Below are 14915 nucleotides of genomic sequence, written 5' to 3' on the forward strand. Positions count from 1 at the left end.
TGATTCTCCCCAGGCCTCAGGAAACCATGTACTGTACCGCTACAGCACAGGGATCTTAAACCACTGTGTTAATGGAGCCAAACTCACAGTTGTATAAAACACGCTCCATTGCTACCAGATGCTGCGTGTCTTCACACACAGTAGGCGCATACACAGACGTGCGTGCACACAGGCACACGTAAAACACGCACGCACACACACACACACACACACACACACACACACACACACACACACACACACACACTACTAAACCAGGTTTATAACAAAGAATGTGTGAAGGAAATGAAGAAAGGTGGTGGTTTTTCATTTACAGTGTAGTGGAGGAGAGGGAAGGAGGGGTGGAACAGTGGTGAGGGGGCAGGGGGATGGGAGGGTAAGGGATGGAGGGAGAGAGAGAACACACACAGATTCTATAAAACTGAACTGCAGTTATTCAGATGAGAGTCGAGTAGAACTGTCAGATGAGGAGGGTATCTTTATGTCAGGTTAATTGTTTGGACAACATGTCAAACTATAACTGTAGTTCCCATACACACACAAACACACACGTCTGTCCAATCCCACCCAAATGCACAACCAAGGTAAACAGATGAGGTTAGGCCTCCTTGCTTCGAAATATATGAAACACGTGAAACATAACAAGGCCACAGTGAAAGGCCAAAGTTTTACAAGACCCTTTCCATTCTCTCTACTCTTTTCTCTCTTTCTTTGTCTGCCCTTCCCCTGCTCTTTCTCTGTTGACCTGTCAAGGCCGGTGTCCAAGTCATAGTCACAGTTCTTTCACCTGACCAGAACATAAACTTCTCAGAAGCACTGAAGAATGTAACAGTTCCTCCTTCCAGAACCTTCCGTTCCCTGGAGGATGATGACTTTAAGGAAACTTTGCAAACCTCGACCCTCCCAACCACCGCTCGCTCCCTCTCTTACTCCATCTCTCTCTCTCTTTCTTTCACAATCTCTCTCACTCTCTCTTGAGCCTGCTTTTAGGATAAGCGGGACTTGCCAGAGTTGTAAATTCCTGTGGTTCATCTATCCATCTTCCCTCATAAAATATACACCATTAAAGATTCTTAGTTTTGCTGGAGTAGTTATTTTGGGTGGTAGAGATCATTGAATGAATCTAATCTCCATATTGTATAAATGATCCCCTCTCCTTGCAATGAGACTATCAATGGTATTGATTGATATAATCCAAGGCAGAACTACGGTGGCCCTGAAGTGCAAATGACACCCCCTAATATGAGTACATCCCCCAAATGAAAATACCCCCCCCCCCCCAATACGAGTCAACTCCCCCCAAATCGGATGACTTGTTCACCTCCCCCCAAAAATGAAAATACTCCCCCCAATACGAGTCAACTCCCCCCAAATCAGATGACTTGTTCACCTCCCCCCAATACAAAAACGCGCCCCCCCCCCCCCCCCCAATACGAGTCAACTCCCCCCAAATCGGATGACTTGTTCACCTCCCCCCAATACAAAAACGCGCTCCCCCAAATGGAAAACGACATTACATTAACTCAAAAACACATTACATTAACTCTGAACGGAAAGGGTAGGTACTACACTTTAGCGCTGATTGGATGCAGTAGGCTAACTGACAAGAAATAAGAAATTGATTGACAGAAGTACAAAATGCAATAGCCTGACAGAGTTACGTGCACCAGGACATTTATTTGGGTATCGAAGCATGTAGCATAGGCTATGTATGCAAAAGCATAAATTGCAATGTTAAACGTAAACATCGATAGCCAAACAACTAGTCCACGTAACTCTGTCATTATCATGAAATTAATCGTTTTGATTTGAAGGAAAGAGGAAACATTAATGTTTACAATTCAGAGTCATTACACTACTCTTTATTTTAATCAGGGTCATTCCTATGAAATAATCTTAGATCTGCTGTTAACGTTTCACAATATAAGTAGCCTATGCGCACGCTAATAACGCAGTTGAAGGAATCAGGACTTTTCAGAAGAAAAAACTGATAGTCCACTACAGAAGAATGAAATGCCACAATGACAGAGTAACGTGGACCAGGATAGTTGTTTGGCTATCGATTTTTACATTTAACTCGAAATACTTTTGCCTAAGAAGCCTACTATTTGCTACATTCTTCGATAGCCAAACAAATGTTCTGGTGCACGTAACTCTGCCAGGCTATTGCATTTTGTACTTCTGTCGATCAATTTCTTATTTCTTGTTAGTTAGCCTACTGCATCCAATCAGCGCTAAAGTGTAGTACCTACCCTTTCCGTTCAGAGTTAATGTAATGTGTTTTTGAGTTAATGTAATGTCGTTTTCCATTTGGGGGAGCGCGTTTTTGTATTGGGGGGAGGTTAACAAGTCATCCGATTTGGGGGGAGTTGACTCGTATTGGGGGGGGGGAGCGCGTTTTTGTATTGGGGGGAGGTGAACAAGTCATCCGATTTGGGGGGAGTTGGCTCGTATTGGGGGGGGAGTATTTTCATTTTTGGGGGGAGGTGAACAAGTCATCCGATTTGGGGGGAGTTGACTCGTATTGGGGGGGAGTATTTTCATTTGGGGGATGTACTCATATTAGGGGGTGTCATTTGCACTTCAGGGCCACCGTACAGAACACACAGTAGTTTAAATCAACCAGGTAAACAACCTAATCTAAGTCGTTCTGATCGTTCCATGTCATTGCACATGTTTACCAGTAGACGGTGCTAGTGAGCCATGGTGGCAGCGCAGAGCGCTACAGAAAACCTGGAGAGAGCCTGAAACCTCCCTCTACCTCTAAAGCACCGGTGATGTGTACCAGGCCGTGTGGCTTCCTGAGGCCCCCGGGCCATTATCAGAGCAGACAGACCATCAGATAGCAGCCGTGATTGTGGTTAACCATGGGTTATTGGAGGAGGCGAAGGAGAGAGCTCTGCTTATCGGGGAGGGAGCCTCCCGTCTCAGTATTCGCCTGTGGCTGGGCCATGGAGGAACACACCCTCCATCAGCACACTCTGTGGTGCAGCGGTCAGGACAGAGATGGGTAACAGCGCACCAAACTAAACTGCACAGTTTGTATATCGGTGGTGAGAAGTGGGTGTTAACCGTGTCGATAGGCCTGCCTGGGACCTGGAGATGTGTTTTGTAGGGGTTACAGAGCTAGGGCGTCCGAAGGCCTCTCTGTGTCTGCGTTCTTTCCACTGTGAGGAAGGGGGGAAGGAGAATGGGAGAAAAGGACTGTCTGATGGATGTCAATACAGTTTTTCCATCCAACAGAGAGAGAGAGAGAGAGAGAGAGGGAGAGAGGGAGAGAGAGAGAGAGAGAGAGAGAGAGAGAGGGAGAGAGAGAGAGAGAGAGAGAGAGAGAGAGAGAGGGGAGAGAGAGAGAGAGAGAGAAAAAAAGTTGTCAGCCTGGGCAGGGCTCCATCTCTCCAAGAACAACACCAATAACGTCTTCAGGAGGGAGCCGTTGGGGAGGGGAGGCCTGTGTCTGTGGATCTTTTTCACGCTCTCACTCCTATTTCCTCCCATCGCCTTCCCATGTTCAGTTTTTCCTGCTTTTCCCCGCACAGCGCCTGGCTTTAACTGCCCTCAGTTATTGCCCCCTCTCTCCGCTGTGTCTCTGAACTTCGTGTGAAGTTCCCCAAATTGCGGGCGGTAATAAAATATTATATTTCCATGACTGGGTTTTGTGACAGAGGGTCTGCCGTGAGGATAGCAGTGTTACTTCCTTCCATTGGCTAGAATATCTCTTTCTGCCATTACCTCATTGTAATAACAGCACCATTATTCTCTCTAACGAAGACGCCATCCTCAGCTTTGATGACAGCCGCTCCAGATCCAGGAGGGTTATGTGTCTCTGTTGGAGGCTGATGCCCCAGGATACAGCTGGGCTGTCACCAAGCTCTTCTGGAGAAATGTGTTTCTTTCTTATGATGATGGATATTGGTGTGTATCCATGGCTGTGTAGATGTTTGCGTGCGAATGTGTGGGTGTGTGTGTGTGCGTGGGTCTGTGTCTGTGTGTGTGTCTGTGTGTGTGTGAATGAGTGTGTGGGTTAATTTCATTAATCAGAGTCTCAATCCTTTTCCTGTTGTGGGGGAAAAGAAAAAGGTTTGGTCTTTTGTTACCACAGAGACTTGGGAGTATTTGGATTAGGAGCTATTGGTAGACACGAAAGAGATCGCTGTTGAGAATGCTGCAGTAATATCTACATTCAGAGTCCACAGGATATAAGTGTGTTGTTTTAAGATACAGCCTAGATCACAGAGAGATGTGTTTTTAGGCTGTGCGATAGAGAGAGGATAAATATTGAATAGATATTTGCCTCTCCAGTTCCGCGGTCATTTAGTATTATGTTCACCACAGTTACGCCATTCATATATCGTGACAGGCGTCCAACTATTGTGGGGTTTTCAATATTTATGGTCAGTATTGTTGTCTCTCTGGCTGAACTCTTTTCAATATTGGTTTTGAATCCTGCTTTTCATGGCTCAGAGCAACATTTGGACACGTCCAGAAAAGAGAGGTTAGAGGGGGCTGTGAGAGAGTACGAGAAAAGGGGGATCGGCAGGAGGAGTGAAAAAGAGAGAGAGAAAACAGGGTGAAGTGAAAAAAATACGACAAAAGCGAGTTTAAAGGAAAATGTGGTAAAAGACACAGGAACAACCACCATGATTTCCCTGACTGAGGATAGCTATTTGGTTAACAACCATGTTGATTGTTTGGTGACACCTTTTTCCCTGAGCCCCAGTCATTCATTGGCCACTGTGCTAATCATGTGAAGGATGGTCTCCCCTTGGTTCAATACAGAACCATTAACCACAGTCCCGCAAAGACACGCACAGCAGGGGTCCCCAAGTCTTTGTGAATCTGTTTATCGAAGGGAGCAACATTTCTACAAGGGCCCCCAAAGCATCATGGGTGGTCAAGATAGGCCCCTGTGGCTAACTGCCCCTGGCACACCTCCCGCCTCACAGACACCCCCCCGCTGCTCCACAAAAACAAACTGCTCAGAAATGTGTTTTGTGCTCTGATTACATACTCTCATTCCTCTGGCAGCCCCGCGTTGGCCTGGCAACACATGTCATATTGATCAGGAGGGGACATTTGTTTGAGTGTCGTGTTGCATCCCTTTAGAACAGAGTGTTTATGGGCAAGGCCGGTTCGCAGACTGTTGTCTCCACAAGCCCCCGATGCTCAGCAGTCAACAGCCGCCCTGCATCCTGGCCCACGTCTCACTGACACAGGAAATACAGAAAGCCATCTGAAACCTCAACAGGTCGGGGGGGGGGCGATACATCGTTCTTACCTGTAATCGTAAATATTACTTTACACCCTGGAGAAGAAGTTGACCCCTCAGATTGTCATTGTATAATTCTCAACTCTGCTGACATGTAGTTGTAAAATAATAAGAGGAGACTAGCACCACAGCACAGGGAGACTGGAGACCCTTCAAGCTCTGAGACCTTTTTGCGCCCCCTAAAAAACCTATGGTATCTCAAAGCCCTGTTTTGATAGCTTGAACGTGATACTTTGTGTTTGCTAAGTCTCTGGCCTCTCTTTAAGAGCAGAGAGACCCAGAAATTACAGACAGGGCCTTTAAACCCTAAGGGAGAGGAGTAAAGATGTCACTCTCAGCTAAAAGACCACCTCTTTGCTTGACAGACAGTCCCTCAGTCCTGATTCCCTCAATGCATCGACAAAGATAATGAAGACAGAGTCCTTCTGTACTTGCATACCGGTTCCATTTCAGCATGGTCTAAGTTGGAGGAGATGGAACAATAACAGTCTGGTTAATGTCAGCCTAATGTGGTGAGGACCGCCTCACTTCCCTCAATCTCTTCAAAAGACCAGGTTGGGAGTAGGCAGTGATAAAAAAGTAGAAGAGAATCGATCAGAAAAGGGGTGGGAGGGGGGGGGCAGGAAGAGAAAATAAGAGTTTGAATAGAAGATACAGGATGAGAGTTTAAATAAAGACCTTCAATAGATTGTCTAAAAGGAGGCAACTTGGTCTCATCTTCATTTCTCCTGTTCAGCCAAGCGCAAAGTCTTTCTATTTGGAGTTAGCTTTGTGCTATTGGTGAGGGAAGTTAACAGGTGCGAGTTGGGATGTTTAAAGGAGGTGTTTAATGGTCCAAGACAGGCCGGCAAAGATAGGAAGAGACCTGGGGTTGCAGGTTTACAGGGCAGCTGTGTAACTGCACCCTTGCTGTGGGCACATGAGGATGTGTAAAAGGATGTCACTGTGAAAGCTTACAGGCTGGCTTCCTTTTACTGTGGTCAGACATGGTGGAGGGTCCATCTCACCCTCACACAGACACGCATACACACACACACACACACGAGTAGTCACATGTGCATTGACACAGTCCCACACACGCGTGCAGTCACACTCACTTCCGAAGAGACTGCAGGGTGGGAGTGAACTGTTGAGCAGTGCTCCAGAAGCTGTCAGAATGACTCAGGAGTAAAATAACTTTTTTTCCGTTGCTTCCAGGACAATAAAGTTCCACAACTGCAGCGTGCATGAATTAGCTGAAATTAGCATGGTTGGTTGGTGGAGTTACTTGTAAAAATGTCACCTTCACTTTGCAATTGTTTAGCTGTAGGCTGTAAAATGCATGAGAAAGTATGTGTGTGTGAGTGGGTGAGAGTGTGTGTGTGTGTTCATGTGTGTGCACATTAACTGCTTTTCTATTTCACAATACATTAGATGGGTAGTACGCAGACAATTTCAAATCGTTTTCGAAACCATCAATTCATAATGTCTGTGTTTACGAGGTTATGTCGTAAACATTTAGTCTGGAATGAACATTCTTGCATAGGGTACATCATGTCTGTTCCTATGTTTCTTTGTACACAGGAGTCTCTCCCTCCCTCTCAGTGGTTTAGAGTGGGTGCAGACCTGACAGAGCAATTCTGAAACATGTGGTATGGCATGGGCTGGTATGGCACGCGCACAAACACACACATCCAAGCACAAACACGCCCCCACCACGGAGAACAACACAAGGTAGCAGGTGAGCCAGCTCAGCATGGTTGTGGTTTGCCCCTGCATGCAACACTCAGGGCTTGTTATGGAGACCAGGGGTAAAGAGAACCTCTCAGCTCTCTCTCAACCTCTCCCAGAGAATCAGAACAGAACACATCTATTTTTGCTTCATCTTTTGTGTTTATGTGTTTTGCCCCCAGGCCCTATACGTCTCTGCCCTTGTTTGTTTTCTTTCTGCAGCCAATTAGAGTTAATATGATAGACATGACTAAAGCACATGAAAGCCGGCGGCGGCCACTGACTAAAGGCAGCAACTGAACTCTTCAAACAGGTAGTGGGGACGTGCAGCCCTTGAGCAAGACTCAGGGCAGGAAATTTGTCGACAGTGTCTGATGCAGCGTACCGACTGCCTTTGAAATCAAGAAGAGGCGAGAGACAATTTGGAAAGGGCTTCTGCAAATTCTGTCTTTCTGCGGGTTTAATGCAGCGACTCCATTGCAGGTTCACACACACACACACAGTACACACACACACATCTCTGGCAGCATGGTGGTCCAGGGTTGGAAAGACAGCACAGAGAGCCACACGAAGACAAGCCCCCGAGGGAGATTTAGAACTAATCCAAGTTCTCGCTTTTCAGCACACCACCTCAAAGAGCAGTCAAAGCCCACTGAGAGCCACACTCCACAGGACCGACCGCCATGGAAGGATGGTGGGATGCAGGGAGCGAGGAGGGAGAAAGATGAGGGTCAAATCCACACACATTATTGATGTTCAAGTCTTCAAAGCATCGTTGAACCTGCAAAGCTCTTCAGGCTGATCCCCGAAGCATAGAGTAGCTGTGGCTACCCAGAAAAGGGAATGTTGCTCACAAGAACACTCTTTCTGCTTTGCTCCATCTCTCTCTGTGTGTGAGTATGCGTTTGTGTGTGTGTGTGTGAGAGAGATATCTTAACTATGCATGAAGATTGGAATTTTTAGGAATTACTGTATTCCAAGGCTTTTACACAACTATGTCTCAGAGCTCTGCTTATCTGCTGGATCAGGGATAGTACTTACATTTGTGTTTGAAAAAGGAACATCCTTCATTCAGGTCATAGAGGGCAATGGTAAACTGTGTTTTTATATGATAGGAATGTGTCTGCAAATAGAATAAATTAAACAAACAAACCCAGTGGGGGAGAGGAAGGCCTTGCTTTCACGTTGTCCTCTCTTAAGTTCTGTCTCTTAACTCTCCTCCTTGGACCCTTCACTCCTCCCTCACCCCTGCCTCACCCTTCACTCCTCCTCACCCCTGCCTCACCCTTCACTCCTCCCTCACCCCTGCCTCACCCTTCACTCCTCCCTCACCCCTGCCTCACCCTTCACTCCTCCCTCACCCCTGCCTCACCCTTCACTCCTCCCTCACCCCTGCCTCACCCTTCACTCCTCCCTCACCCCTGCCTCACCCTTCACTCCTCCCTCACCCCTGCCTCACCCTTCACTCCTCCCTCACCCCTGCCTCACCCTTCACTCCTCCCTCACCCCTGCCGCACCCTTCACTCCTCCCTCACCCCTGCCTCACCCTTTCTGGTGGACTAAAGCAGTCAGATGCCTCTCATTAACTCCAGTTGGTGCGTGTGTGTGTGCGCACGTGTGTGTGTGTGTGTGTATGTGTGTGAGTTTTTTGACCGGTTCCTCCCCTGGCTAATAAAACATTCATAGGAGGGCGAGAATTCCGATGTATGGTTTCACTGTGTCTGAGAGAACCAGGATCCTGTGGAGAACCCGTAGGGAGAACCATTCTGTCTGCTAACAAAGAACCTCTGTTCCACACCATGCAGACACACACTCGCTACTGCTGCTAAGATAATCAACATGTTTAGTCTCCCTATTACTATAAATGACCTCAGTACATGGTTGTATACACTGTGTAGCGCATATCAGTTTGTGTTTTTTCAATGAAGAAAGTAATAGTAGTAGTAGGTGTAGTAGTAATTGTAGTTGTGCTGTGTGCGTATGTAAACAGCTTCAACATTTTCATTTTGTTTACTCCATTTCCTTCACCATGGGGCCTCTCCCCATCTAGTCTGAGGTTGAACTTTCTTAGAGTCAGTTCCTATGGGAATCAATCTTCCACTGCGGGCCGCCAGAAATCATTTAGCTACTGTAATTATTGACTTTCACAGTGCCCGAAACTGGCCTGTGTACCTGGCGTCCTGTCAAATACAGCTATTTGTTGGGCTAAAAGTCACTCGTAAAGAAAGTCCTGGAAAAAAAAGGATCTCATTATTTCATGTAATTAAGTGCAGGTTTGGTGTATTCAGAAGTGATCTTTTTGAATCCTATAAAATCCAGCTCATTTAATTTTTCAGATCTCAATCACAATGAGCTGCAGGTCAGACACTGAAGTCACACACAGGAGCCACGCACACACACACATACACACAAGTGCATACACACACCAACACAAATACAGATATGCAGCACTATACACCAACAGTAACTTTTATAAAACCCTTTGATAATAGATTCCTGCAGTCAGGCTATTACTGGGTTTTGTCATGCATCTTTGAACATACTCAGGAAGAATTTTCAGGGAGAGTAATCCAAATATCTATGCTAATTGGACAAGACAGGTATTATTTTTAAATAAAACATCCCCTTTAATGGAATAATTATACTCTATATATATGGTTCCCAAGAAAACACTTCAACTCCAAATTTCCTGATTTGAGCTGAGGGCCTTAAAGGTGAGGTCATGCTTCTAGAATTCTAGGGAGTGGTCAGTCTTGAAGCAGATCTAGAACTGCATGACACTCTGCTGTAAAACCTAAATCCTGTGTTGTGCCAGGGAAGTCTCACCCTTTCCCTCCAGCCAAGACCGTCTGGCCACAGCAGCCTGCTTGGGAGGGTAAATGAGTCTGTGCATAGGGTAATGTCTAGTCCGCTTCGCTGCTTTCACACCTTGAGAAATAGGGCCTCCCTCTCCTGCTTCTTCTACACATGCTCTCATGCAAGCCATACACACCTGCAAACACGCACACATACATGTACACACACACACACACAAACACACATCCTCACAAATCCACACAGGTCAGGCAGGGAACACGTCATAACCAGACTTGGCATGTTTTGAACCAAATTATGACAAATTTCATCTCTCAGATTGCCCCTCCTGTCAAGTCCAGGCCTGGTTCTGCTGTCAGCTCAGATCCTCTAATGGTGTTAAATTGTCCTGAGGTGACGTTCAGGACCACTTAAACAGTCACACACAGTCATCGACACAGTGTCAGATAACCTTGCATGGTGTATTTGCTACCTACTCACTAAAACAGGTCCTGCTCACCTGGTTCTAATACTGCCTATCCTTTAAATGGGCCTGTTGCCACAGAGATAAACACTGAGCAAAGCGGCTTGTTGCAGAGAGCTCAGAGAATATGCCAACTAAGATTGCGCTGGTATGTTGAAGTAAATTGGATTCTCTGCTCTGCTCTGCTCTGCTCTCTCTCTCTCTCTCGCTCTCTCTCTCTCTCTCTCTCTCTCTCTCTCTCTCTCTCTCTCTCTCTCTCTCTCTCTCTGAATGATTCATCCATGTGTATATTTACATCAGGTATACTGTAGCAGGGAGCTTAAGTTAAACATTTAACCAGTTCTTATTGTTCATGCTGTCTGACACATTATACTCTACATACACATGCAACCACTTCAGTTCAAAAAGCTGTCTGCTGTCTTGATCTCAGGTCTACAGGGGTCATGATGTCAGAAGATGACACAAATCGGCTACCCAAGAACTTTGTCTGACAAAATGAAAGAAATACTCTCTCACTCCTTCTTCTAGCTCTGGCTTCCTTACATTGGACTCTGCCAGGTCGCAAATTAACATTGATTTAGGAACAACAGAAGCTCTTTTGTCTCGACCATGTGTTTTTTTTCTCTCCGACGTTGAACGCTTGGCTGTCCGGCTTGTTATTTTTCCACGCATAAAACTTTCACGATGAAGTAAAGCAGCGTATGGTTCGCTGTGGGGACGAGGTCCGGTCGATGTGCTTCTCAGCTTTGGCTCCTATCGTCAATGAACTTGACTGACTGCCTGAGTGCACAGGCAGGCTCACTACAGCTACCTAATCTCCCTGATATAAAACTACACTGCTTAAACTATCAGTTAGTATTCGGTTGAGGAAGGTCCCCCACTGTTCCCTGAAAGGACTTAAAACGTCAAAAACAGCAGAATATGAATATCGGGTATCAATGTTAAATAGACCTTTGACTGAAAAACAACATCCACGTGGAAACACTCCAGACACACTTCATCAGCCGTGGTCCGGTATGAATTACAAACACTGACACAGGGAACCTAATCCTGTAAGGTCTGTGAATGGTGTGCATGTGTGTGTGCATGTGTGCATGTGTGCATGTGTGTGTGTGTGTGTGTGTATTGCCTCCTGGTAGTGATAATCAAATATATCAGCTCCAACTGTTGAGTCTCCACTGGTCCTGCTGTGAAGGGCTGCATGTGTTTTACTGACCCACATGAATCTGGATGTGAATACCCACAGGCTGCCTCATAACTCCAGCACCAGCCCCAGCCCCAACCCTCAGTCTAAGCTAAGTTAAACTCAGTCTAAGCTAGTCTGTCTTTCTGTTTATGTGTTTTCCATGACCACAGGGTTGAACAGGCTGGACAGGTGCCATGCAGGCAGGCAGGTACAGTAGCTAAGAGCATGCTGGATGCTTGGAGACCTTGAGGGTGACCACTAGAAACCAGCGGAGCAGCTCATCTCAGAACCCTTCAGCTCATCATGCTGATCTCTGGGAACACTACACCAGAGGGACTTAAAGGTGGTTTGAATGCTCTCTATTTCTCAGACAAACTCATCTCACAGCCCAACCAGCTGTTGTCTGTGTATGGTAACAATCAAACCTGTAGCCTACAATCATGCTCCGGGTTCTTATTGGGAGATCCATAAGAATCCATGGCCAAATCCTCCACCTATTTTGTCATTGGCTGAATGCGAGGCCATAGAGGATGACTCCCCCACGGTGCATGATGTCACAGGGGTGGTATACAGTGGGACACAGTTGGGGACGCGGCCCATTGTCTCCTAGGGGACCTATTCCCTCAATATTGTTTCTACACGACCTTTTCTTATGCATTAAATCCCAGCCATGGCATCCCATGCTGGGTGAATGGGCCCAAGGGATTATAGACCGCCCCATACAATCTATGGACAACTCTCCTAACACCAGCAACTAACAACACACAATGCTGGCCAGGCACTTTTGTGCTTTTGTGAGGTGCTATTCAAAATCAGGTCCATCGAGGGGGTCGAAATCTGACAGTTGGTCTGGAGACACATTCTTCAGTTATGAGGCCATTTGAATGGAAGGCGTAAACACTTGTTGATGGTTAAATGTTACCCAACCTTTCCCCTAAATCTTATATAGTCATGAGAAAGTGGCTGCCTGTTAAAGTGGAAGTCTAAAGTTACATTTTTTGTATACTTCTTTTGTGACTAGATAGACATTGAAATTAATCAAAGTTACATGTTGAAATTAGTCTCTTACCCTTGGGGCTGTTTGGAGAGGCAGTATCAGATGTCTTGAGTGAAGCTGGGTCTGCGTTTGACTGACTTCACCCCCTCATAACACACAGGCAACATGAAAGACAGAAGGTGAATTGCGAGGTGGGACTTTCTGTGCTGGGATAAGAGCAGCAGGACACCTTCACACTTGTCTGGGAGCATTTTCCAGATATTAGATGCTTGGGGTTCACGTCAGGGTCAAACGATAGTTCTCAGCAATTTGAGAGGGTGTGTAACAGAAATGCTCTGCAGAGGTTGTAATTACAGATACAAGTCTCACAGACCAAACATAACATTAGCACCAGTCAATGTTGGCTCACTGTGAAGTATGTGTACTGTTTGTGTGTGCACTTTGTCACTACCAATGTGAAGTTCAACTTCCACCTGATCTTAGACAATCAAGCATTCAGTCACCGAATCACTATCCTAAATCCTAAACCACTATCTACACAACTATGTGAGATTTAAGGGTCAGGTGACATTGAAACAATTAAAATATTGCTTTCAATCACTGTCTGTTGTTTCTACCACAACACTGTGGTGACACGGAACAGAAGCTGAATGAACAGTCCCAACCAGTGGGTGTAACGCCTGAGACAGAGACTCCCTCATCCCTCCATCCTGAGGGGAACTAATGGTGAGTGACAGGGAGGCAGAGATGAAAGCTGGCCTGGTGCAGAATAGAGGGGGTGGGATAAGGGGGTGGCTTGTCGAGTGGGGTGCAGGAGCTCATATCAACCATGACTGCCAGAGGGAAACCACCTTAGTTAGGATTGGATGGACTGGATGCAGTTGGAGCTGAACTCTCAACTTCTCTTCTTATTAACTTTGCTTTTTTTGTTTTCTCTGTTGCATATTGTCTGCCCTCTCTCTCTCTCTCTCTCTCTCTCTCTCTCTCTCTCTCTCTCTCTCTCTCTCTCTCTCTCTCTCTCTCTCTCTCTCTCTCTCTCTCTGTCTCTCTCTCTCCCGCTCTCTCTCTCTCTCTCCCGCTCTCTCTCTCTCTCTCTCTCTCTCTCTCTCTCTCTCTCTCTCTCTCTCTCTCTCTCTCTCTCTTTCTCTCTCTCTTCCTCCACCAAAGATTCCCTCAGTGCTTAGTTGTCTGATAAATACAACAACAGATCTTAAACAACACATCACAGTGATGGGCCGTGTTCATGTAGACAGTCTTTGACAGGGATCAGGATCCTTTTTACGTAAACCCCAGAATTCCTTGATTCCTTGATCAAGCATTCCTGTATGGATGCATGAAAGAGACCATTTATAGACATGAAAAAGGGCCAATTTTGGCAGACTTTAGGTGTGAGGGCCAAGGAAAACAGTTTTGCTGGGCCAGAAAACTCTTGTCTGCAACACGTGAGGCTAATTCCATTCTTTCTCTCATGAAAAGAGATGAGAAAAACTGCCAAAACTTGCTGGTAGCTAACATACCGTGTCCACATGCATGTGGGACTGACTGAGGCATAGACATAATGTATCACTGGGGATGAATGTAGGGCTTAAGGGCAAATCTCATCACTGTTGCACTGGGGCCAAAGGCAAGTAAGGAGTGAATTACACACTGTTGGGGAAAAAAGAGAGAGTGTGAAAGAAATAGAAAGAGAGAGAGAATGTCAGAGAGAGAGAGTTTGGTTGATGCCATCACTCCATTTGGTGCATTAATGTGGAGTGTAATGGTCTTGCTGACTGAGGGATGATGAGAAAGCTGCACTTCCTGTTTCGGGAGCTCTTAATGTGATTGATAACAGTGAGGATGGAAGACAACGCTCTATGGCCAATCAGGCTTTCCCCATGTCATCGCAGGCATAAACAAAGATAGGCCAGACTGACTGTTATTGTGACCCCCCCCCTCCTCTTCAACCCCAGCCAGAAGTAGATACAGATGGATTTTAGAAACCAGCTGCTGCCTGGAGCCGGCCTCACCCCCCGTCGTCCAAACAGAAGCCTAACATGTGTATAATGGCTGTAACAAAATACCACCATCCATTCATCATAACTGACGACCACATCAAACTTGCTTAGTCTTTGGATGCACATCTGAGAAGATGAATTAGCAACACAATTAACCCCAACTGCCTTTTGCGTGACGAAAACAACGCAAAGCTTTAGAAGAGTGATACTCATGACTTAACGACAGTTTGAAAATAATACGAGAGGAGGACATTCCTCCCAGTAAATTGATTGTATGGATGTAAAAGTGTGTCAAAATTAAATTGAGAAGCTTACATGTGTGCAGTACTTCTGTCATGGTATATTCTGGCAAATGTACTGTTGGGTTACTGTAACTGTTCTGAAGACAAGGCCAAACCACTGGTTTCTCTCTCTCCCAAAGCACTCTGGGATTTCCCCGACACCTTAAAAAAATACATTACCATTAAAACAAAAGATAC

Source organism: Hypomesus transpacificus, chromosome 13 (genome assembly GCF_021917145.1).
Source record: "Hypomesus transpacificus isolate Combined female chromosome 13, fHypTra1, whole genome shotgun sequence".
NCBI lineage: Eukaryota > Metazoa > Chordata > Actinopteri > Osmeriformes > Osmeridae > Hypomesus > Hypomesus transpacificus.